We start from the raw sequence: 9591 nt of genomic DNA, 5'->3' as shown, positions 1-9591 counted from the left end.
GGGAGGGAGGGAGGGAGGGAGGGAAAAAGGAAGGAAGGAAGGAAGGAAGGAAGGAAGGAAGGAAGGAAGGAAGGAAGGAAGGAAGGAAGGAAGGAAAACCCTTGCCCAAAGACACATATTTTAAATATAGTCCACACTTTTACCTCTTCAGTTTTATTTCCACTGCATCTTGCATGTGCCTACAGGTTGACCCAATGTAGGACCTGACTTTTGCTGTTCTCTTTCTTCTTCCCTCAAATCATTAATTAGCCTTTCAGATCCAGGTCCTCCTAGCAAAAGGAGATAAATAGATCTTCCAAAAGTTTTCTGTCAACCACACATCAGTCACTGTGTCTGTAAATTTAACTTTTATTCTCCTGTAATTGTTGTCTCCAAGGTTTACTGTCTCTGTCTGCTAACCTAGGCCTAGTCCTGGAAGCTTTGAACCTCTGTACAATCTTATCTAGACCTAGAATATTTATAGTCTCAGAGAATACACTCACCCTTTCTAGTTCTTTCTGAGCTCTAGCTGGCTGGTTCAACTCAGCTGTTCTGACTCAAATGCCTCTTAAGGCTGACTGACTGAATCTGAAATCTCTCTCAGCCTCTGACTTACTTGGTCTGCTTGGCCTCATATTAACTTTGACAATCTGTTCTAATCTTCTGGTTCCTTATTCTCTGGCTTGTTCTGTCTTCACCCGTGTCTAGCTTGTTCTCTCTCTGCATCCTGTCTCTGCACAACTGCCCCAGTAAAACTTCTTCCTTCCCTTTCCTTCTCTCTCTGCCCTGGCCTTCAAGTAGCTTCCCTTTCCTCTCTCTTCTCCTGGGAGTTGGGCAGATCCTATTCTGTCTTATTCTGTCAAATCGTTCTCACTTTTTCTGCCACTCAATTAGACATCACTTTCAAACATGGGTGCTTTCTTCTACAAGCTAACTTTATCTTTGTTTTGGGGGATTAGGTTTGTTGTTAGGTGTGTACAAAGGGCACGTCTGAATTCCAGACAGAAGGATTAAAAGTGTGTTAAGGCTGAGCTACACCACAATTAGAAACAGGGTTTTTGTTTTGTTTTGTTTTTTCAGTAAATAACACAGTGTGATCAAATATTCTGCAACATATATATTATCTCATTTAATTTTCTCAGCCTATGGTATCAATATTATTGTCCCTATTTTGACAAAGAAAAAAGCAGGGGGCAGTAAAAATGGTTAATATGAAGGCCTACTAAACACAGTTCAATCCTCAAGAACACACATTATACCCATAGATCAATGCATCCCTCAACACTCATCTGAGGGGCCATAGATGCTGATTAACACAGAGACCCACAACTAGCCAAGGATTGGTAAGAGAATAAGAGACCTCAGAACGGTCAATCCTCAATGGAATATGTGTACTGTACCCCCTCCAACAAAGGCTTAGGGAGTCATTGCTGAAGAAGAGTAAAGAGTGTGAGAGCCAGAGGCAGCAGTTGACAACTGGAAACTGTATTCTGGACACAGCAGGGCAGCTGCTCATATGAACTCACAACAGTTGTGAATACATACACAAAACTTGTGCAATTCCAAGCCATACCAAATCCCAGCATGCAGATGAAAGTTGGACAATCCTACTATTTATGGACCCACTGGCAATTGCTAGCAACTAGGAAAGGGAGAAACAGTTTTGTCTATGAGTGTAGCCCTTGGTAAGTCAACTATGCTCAACTGGAAGACCACACACATATCCAAGAATATTTAGTCTTGGTCTTAAAGGGTTTTTTTTAAAAAATAGGATACAAACTTAGATGGAGAGAAGATGGTGCTGGAGCTGGGAAACATGGTAGAGAAGGGGTAAAGATGATCCAAACATACTGTACAAAACTCTCAAAGAACTAATAACATTTGAGGACAAAAAAGTTGGATAGTGTGGCAAACATCTGCAATTCCAGCACTCCTATAGGGATATAGGCAGGAGGGATAAGAGACTTGCCCAGAAGTTAGCAGGCGAGCCAGCCTGGAACACACAGTACAACACAATAGAAACAACAGAAGAAACCATGACTCAATAAGGTGGAAAGAACTGACTGCCAAAAGCTGTTCTCCAACTTCCACCACAAATAAGCCTGTATACACACCAGTATATGCATACAATAATAATAACATTCTTTTTAAAGAAATGATTTATTTATTTTTATTTCATGTGTTTGCCTGCATGTATGTCAGTGTGAGGGTATGAATTACAGTTGAGCCATACAGTTGCATGTGACCAGTTGAGCTGCCATGTAGGTGCTAGGAATTGAGCCTGGGTCCTCTGAAAGAACAGCCAGTGCTCTTAACCAACACTTAAGCCCCAAATAAAATTCCTAAAAAGAAAAAATTAGTTTATAATGTTAGCTTGCCAATGGCACACAATACTAAAGCACACACTTGTTTTACTGTACATTCTAAATACCCAATTATCTACCCTATATATGTAAATACTTGTATGTGCACAATTTAATTTTGTATTTTAGTAAAAGCTGCATCAAACTCACTTACCATTCAGATAGGGAACATATGTCTTATGAACTTCGATGACCTCTACCCTCACCTCAAGAGCTTCTCCTAAAGCACTCAACAGTGATTACAGACATTTGCCAACCCCAAATTGATGGGTCTGGGCTCACCAAGAAGAAAGAACTATTATGTTCTTGGTAAAGTTGCTAACAGCTGTGCCTTAATCATATATAACAATAAACTAATTTATTTTAGGGCTAAGGAAAAAGCTCTCTTAATGGAGAAGATCACATAGTGAAATTTATGAGTCACCCTTGTCAACAATGATATGAAGATTCCAGAAAACAAGTAACAAAAAAAGAATCTCAGTAGGTGGAGTGTTTTTTCCCCTGCCCACTCAGGGAGATAACGGTCTCTCAGAGTGCATACAGCTTCAGCTACAGAATGAGGGAATCCCAAAGAAAACATCCACAAAGACCAGCTAACTGAAACCGTACTCAAAAGCAGACTCCAGGGGGTGTGGCATAACATGACCGAGGAAACTCAGAGTCTAAGCTCGGGTTCTGTGCCATTCATTTATTCAATAAATGTTGAGAGCACTGACGATACCAATCAATCTAAAATGTAATTTGAACAGTTAAATTATTTAACATATCTGGGCATGGAAGTTTCTTCATCTCTAAAATGTCCTTATTAAATTTTCTAGCCCAACTTCACCATACATAGGAATTCTAAGCAGAAAAAGAAACTAAATAGACACAAATATAGTGACAGGAACAATTTGTAGAAAACTAGAAGACCAGTGTCTATGCTCACCTTCACAAGTCAAATGACCTTGAGTTAGTCTCCTACTTACTGTGAACCTGTGTCCCCATCTATTATTCCCTTACAATGTTAGAAAAGCAAGTATTAATAGTGGTGGTATGACACATGTCTCTAATCACAGCACTCTGGGAAGGAGAGGCAGAAGCATTCCAAATTCTGAACCAGCCTATACCAGAGTGAGACCTTGTTTTAAAAACAAAACTAACCCTGGGCAGTAGTGGTGCACACCTTTAATCCCAGCATTTGGAGGCAGAGGCAGGTGGATCTCTGAGTTCGAGGACAGCCTGGTCTACAGAGTGAGTTCCAGGACAACCAGGGCTACACAGAGAAACCCTGTCTCAACAAAACCAAGATAATAATAATAATAAAACAAAACAAACTAGCAACCAACAAAGGTGTCAGACTATTTGTTTCAGAGTGTCAGCCTACAAGACATCTCAGAGCAAACCAGGTAGGAGAGTGCCTTGTCCTCACAGCTGCAAGCATGACGGCAGCAATGCAATGCTCTGGGAATCCTGGTCTAGCAAGTACAGGGAATTTGTTCCTTTCCATTTTATCACCTTGCACAGCCCCCAAGGGCCAAACCTGTGAATCAAAAGATCCAGCTGCCAAGACAGGCTCATTCCTGGCATTTCCTCCCAACACATTCCCCGGATCAGGCCCAAGAGCTTAGAAGAGCAGCACAGGGTGAAGGGCAGGTAAGAAGAGCAAGCAGAAATGACATCTGTTCTCTCTGGACATCAGCAACTACCAGATGTGTGCAGCAGATGGAGGGCCTTGGTGATAGACACTACAACAGACTGCAGGACAGACTCTTTCCAGCGTAGGACACTGTATAAGATAATCTATGCAACAGTCTGCTTCTAGTTTGGACATCAGCACAGTGATGTGTGGCGAATTTAATTATTCAAACCTCAGACCTTTAGCTTGCTCAAAATAGCTTCTTGCTCTTAAGAAGTTCAAGATGGGGCCAGGCAGTAGTGGTGCATGCCGTTAATCCCTGCACTTGGGAGGCAGAGGCAGGCGGATCTCTAAATTCAAGGCCAGCCTGGTCTACAGAGTGAGTACCAGGACAGCCAGAGCTACACAGAGAAACCCTGTCTCAAACAAACAAACAAACAGTTCAAGATGGACATGGTAAACACATGTAATCACAGACTGGTTGCCAACTTGACGACATCTGGAATTAACTAAAACCCAAGCAGCTAGGCACACCAGTGAGAAATTTTTATTGATTGGATTACTTGGGGGGCAGAAGACCCACTCTAAATCTGGGTGGATAAGAAGGAAAGGAGCTTTGGCTTATTTTGTCACTGGACCACAGACTGTAAGCTACTATAATGAATTATTATATACATGTACACACACACAGACAGACACACAATCAGTTCAAGGGAGCAAAAACTTCTGTGCCATGGAGATAGTTCAATCAGTAAAGTACTTGCCATACAAGCCTGACTATTGAGTTCAATCCATTTCTGAATCTCTACCAACTTTGATTCTGTAGACAGATTAGCCTATCTGTCAATTCAGTCTATTAAAACAAAAAATATCATAGGAAGAATGACTTAAACAAAACCATTCATTTCTCGTAGTTCTGGAAGTTGGTAAGAGCCAACATCAAGTCACCAGCAGACTTGGCATCTTGACTTACTTCCTAGTTCAAAAACTCTTCTCACTGTGTCCATCCAGGGCAAGAGAATTCAGTGAAGGTTTTGTTGTTGTTGTTGTTTGTTTGTTTGTATTGCTTTAGGACACTAATCCCACTTAAAAAGGACCCACAATCAGGACCTAGCAAATGATCCACCTCTCACACCATCATATGGCAGAGCTAGGATTTGAACATGGCTCTGGATAGGACAATCAATCAGTCACAACATTCTGCCTCCACACTGCCACTCAAATCATGTGCTTCTCAGATGCAAAATAAATTCGTAACAACCCAACAAGGCAAAAGTTTTTTATATCCATTCCTTATATTTTGTTCCACCAATCTGAAAGTCTTAAAAGTAAATGTGACATAAATCTTGACCATCAGATATAGATGAAAGCCACAGTACAATTCACCCTGAGGCAATGTGCTCTTCAGCTGTGAACCTGGAAAACTAAACAAATCATCACTTAAAAAATACAGCGGGGCCAGGGCTGGGAAAATGTCAGTTAAAAAGTGCATACTAAGCAAGGCATGATGTTGTAAGCCTTTAATCCCAGTATTGAGGAGAGAGAAATTGGTGTATCTCTGAGTTTGAGGACAGCCCAGTCTACAAAATGAGTTATAAGCAGTCAGGGTTACAGAGTGAGACCTGTCTCAAAAAAACAAAAAATTTGAAAAGACTATAATGTCCTTGCTGAGAATCCATATAGGGTGGCTCACAACCACTTATAACTCAAGCTTCAAGGGATACAATGTCTCCACAAGCACCTTGCACACACATGCACACACCCACACCACACATACACACTCATACACATAAGAGAAACACAATGGTGCAGACTAAGTCTGGCTTCGTAGTGGATTCTTACGTAGTATACTCAAGATCCGGAGCAAAGTACCTAGGCTCATAAAACTAAACTTAACAACACTCAAAAGCAAAACATACCATGGAAGGATGACCTCAATTATAACAGTCTTTGTCAAAGCACACCCAAGACTTGCCCTCCCAGATTAAGTGACACTGTCCCTATGACTTTAGACAGAAGTCATAAGGCTAATGAAAGCAAAATAATTAGCCTCCTTTTTGAAAACAAGGAGCCAGCCCTAATGATCTATGAATCACTGTCAGAATCAATCTTTTCTTGTCTTCAAGTGCAGTGCCTGGCTTCTGCTGAGATAGCTAGCTGACCAAGGTTGTATAGGATTCTCTTCCAAACATAGCTCGCTTGCGCTCTCTCTCTCTCTCTCTCTCTCTCTCTCTCTCTCTCTCTCTCTCTCTTTCTCTCTCTCTCTCCATTCCTCCCTCTCTCTTTTATATTTATTTATTTAATTGGATATTTTCTTTATTTACATTTCAAATGTTATCCCATTTCCCAGTCCCCCCACTCAGAAACCACCTATCTCATCCCTCCTCCCCTGCTTCTATGAAGGTGCTCTCCCACCTGCCCACTCCCACCTCCCCATCCTGGAATTCCCCTACATTGAGACATCACTTCAAAGGAGCAAGGGCCTCTCCTCCCATTGATGCAGACAAGGCCATCCTTTGCTATATATGCGGATGGAGCCATGGGTCCCTTCATGTGTACTCTTCGGTTGATGGTTTAGTTCCTAGGAGTTCTGGGGGGTCTGATTGGTTGATATTGTTGTTCTTCCTATGGGGTTGGCCTCTCTTTCTAAATAGTTCTATCTTTCTGTCTCTTATGAATAGCCCGAGACTTTCAAATCTTTAAGTTTCAGGTTTTCTTTGTCATTGTTTTGCTTAAAAATACCTTAATTGATTTATTTCCTCTACAATTTACTAAAACCAGGAAAGAAGAACCAAGCTAAACCTTCAGCAATTTTGCTTAATAAAGGCTTGTAAGGTGGTTCAGTAGTGAAAACTACTTACTGTCAAGTCTATCAACCTAAATTCAATCCCCAGGACTTCTATAGTGGAAGGAGGAAACCAACCCCTAAAAGTTATCCTCTCACTTCCACATACTTACCATGATGCAGATGCACACACACACAGAGAGAGAGAGCAGTCAATCAATATATATAATTAAAAACTGTTAAGAAATTACTTTAGACAAATGCTCCACTTCTTTGTATGTAAGTTCTACGTTACACAAAATAGAACAACATGAACACGGTTTAACCAATTTCTTCACTACTTTAGAAGGATCACCTTTCCTCCAGTTTCCAACACTTTTCTGATTTCTAAGGCCTTATCACCAAGCATCCAAATGAGAACTGTTTGGTATCCTCTAAGACTGAGACTTTTACAACTTTTTTCCTTAACCTCTCATCAGAATAAACCTTTTTGTTGTTGTTGTTTTGGTTTTTGGTTTTTCAAGACAAGAGTTTCTCTGTCCTAGAACTCACTCTGTAGACCAGGCTGGCCTCAAACTCAGAAATCCCCCTGCCTCTGCCTCCCAAGTGCTGGGATTAAAGGCGTGCGCCACCACTGCCCAGCTCAGGATAAACTTTAAATGTCTACTAATGACAATAAAGGTTTTTCTGGTTTGTGCCTCTAAACTACCGCAGGCTCTTCTCAGTGACTCAATTACCAAGTCACCTATTTTTTTACCTCCTTCTTGGTTACAATCTGTCTTAGTCATCTACTAAATGCTCTACTAAAAATACCATAAACTCCAACTTTAAAAAAATAAATATTTACTTATCACAGTTCTAGAAGCCAGAGGTCCAAAATCATGGAACTGACATGTTTGGTCCCCTGTGGGGGCCCGTTTCCAGGTTAGGGGATAACTGCCTTCTTTACTATGCCCTCCCACGGCAGAGGGAGCAGGGATGCTCTCTGAAGTTGCAGTTATGGGGTAATCACATTCATAGAGATCAGACTTCACAACCTAATCATCTACCAAAGGCCCCACCCTATAACATCACACTAGGGTTAAGATTTCAAAATACTAATAAGGATCTTAAACATTCTCTAGCAGAGTCCTAGCAATCAAGGATCTGGTGGTTATGAATCCAAGGATAAAAACAAATGCTGCAAGTTTTCAGCTGAGACTCATTTCCTCTGTGATTGACAGGGCAGGCAGTTTCTAAAGGTGTTAAGTCCTGTCACATGGGACCCAGGAATCTGAGCCCAAGATCTAGGGTGACCTTAGCACCATGGTTACCAAGAATGACATCATTACTCCTGACAGAGTTTCTCCAGGATGGGTAGGAACCACATCTGATTGATTTTCATGTCCCCAGAGCGTGATATAAAGCAGCTATAAAGATGCTGAATATATGAACTGCCATGGACATGTCTAGTTCTTAAGTCCTACTCTTTAGGCCTTTGAATATACTCTTGCTATTACCTAGAATTATCTTTCTGAATCCCATTTACATAAATAATTCTTACCAAGCTTTAAGTGCTATGTCCTCAAGGTGTACCACCCTAACATTAAGTTCCCTGTTCTATGTATCTTTCCATTGCATCCCTATTTCCACTGGATAATATTCATCAGACTTTTGTGATTGTTTTATTTTCTGGCTTCTCTACAAAACTATAAACTCTAGGAGAGCAGGAACCACATCTGTTTATCATATTCATCATACTCACTGCCAGGACCTAAGAGACTACTGGGCACAAGGATAGTATCCAGTATATAATTGAATGAATGAATGAGCAAGCTCCAATCCAAAATGATTCTGGGAAAATTGAAATTCAAAGTTGTTCATATGCATGAAAGATAACAGTACAATTATTGGACAAGGCAGTTTTACAGGGAGGAGAAATAAAATAGGTTTTATGAAACAAGCACTCACCTCTGAGCGCCATATATGCCATAGTAAGAAATATGATTGGCTTATTTATTTACATATCTGCTACTTATTTATTCACCTATTGATTTAGAGCCCAGGCTGTGGACTCCATGGATAGTTAAGTATGACTTTGAGCTTCTGATCCTCCTATAGCGCTGAGATTACAGGCACACAGGCACTATACCCAGGTTATGCAGAAGTAGAGATCAAACTCAGGGCTTCATGCATTCTAGGTACACATTGCACCAACTGAGCTATATCCTCAGCCCAGAATATAGTTTATTAACCTATAAGACAGCACACTATTTAACCTGGATTCCTTCAGGTTTTACATCCCTACTGTAAGTATCATCTTGTCCCTTCAATGGGCAACTTTTCTTTAATTTCTTTCATTTTCTTGAGCTAAACCTATAATTCAATACAATAATACAAGTGTCCCCAAGGATATTTGTCCAAATGATACTAGCTCAATTTTACTATAGAAAGTTATTAACATGGAAACTATCTTAACTTAGGAAAAATAAAATAAAAATATCTGATAATATATTGGGGAGATTGGATAATATAAAGCTGACAAAAAGCAAAATCAGACACGTATTAATAGTACCCATGACCTATTCATTCTACAAACATGTACTGAGTATTTACTATAAGCCAGGCCTAACTGTAAGCCCTAGAAATACAGAAATCTTAAGAGATATGGAGCAGGATGTAGTGATGCATGTCTGTAATCCCAGTTCTTGGGAGGCTGAGGCAGGACAGTGATTCAAGATCACACTGGGCTTCAAGTAAACAAGGGCTACTAAGACCCTGTCTTAAAGAGATCAGAAAGAAATGAAAAAGAAAGAAAGAAAGAAAGAAAGAAAGAAAGAAAGAAAGAAAGAAAGAAAGAAAGAAAG

The 9591-nt window shown here is 40.4% G+C and overlaps 1 protein-coding gene across 5 annotated transcripts in view; it reads right to left on the bottom strand.

Annotated features, from left to right (window-relative positions):
- Stim1 (stromal interaction molecule 1) overlaps positions 1-9591 on the bottom strand; it is a 167165-nt gene that overhangs the window by 100634 nt on the left and 56940 nt on the right. The window lies entirely within an intron of this gene.

This window comes from Mus caroli, chromosome 7, assembly GCF_900094665.2.
Source record: "Mus caroli chromosome 7, CAROLI_EIJ_v1.1, whole genome shotgun sequence".
Classification (NCBI taxonomy): Eukaryota; Metazoa; Chordata; class Mammalia; order Rodentia; family Muridae; genus Mus; species Mus caroli.
This window is presented reverse-complemented; position numbering and strand designations above follow the sequence as displayed.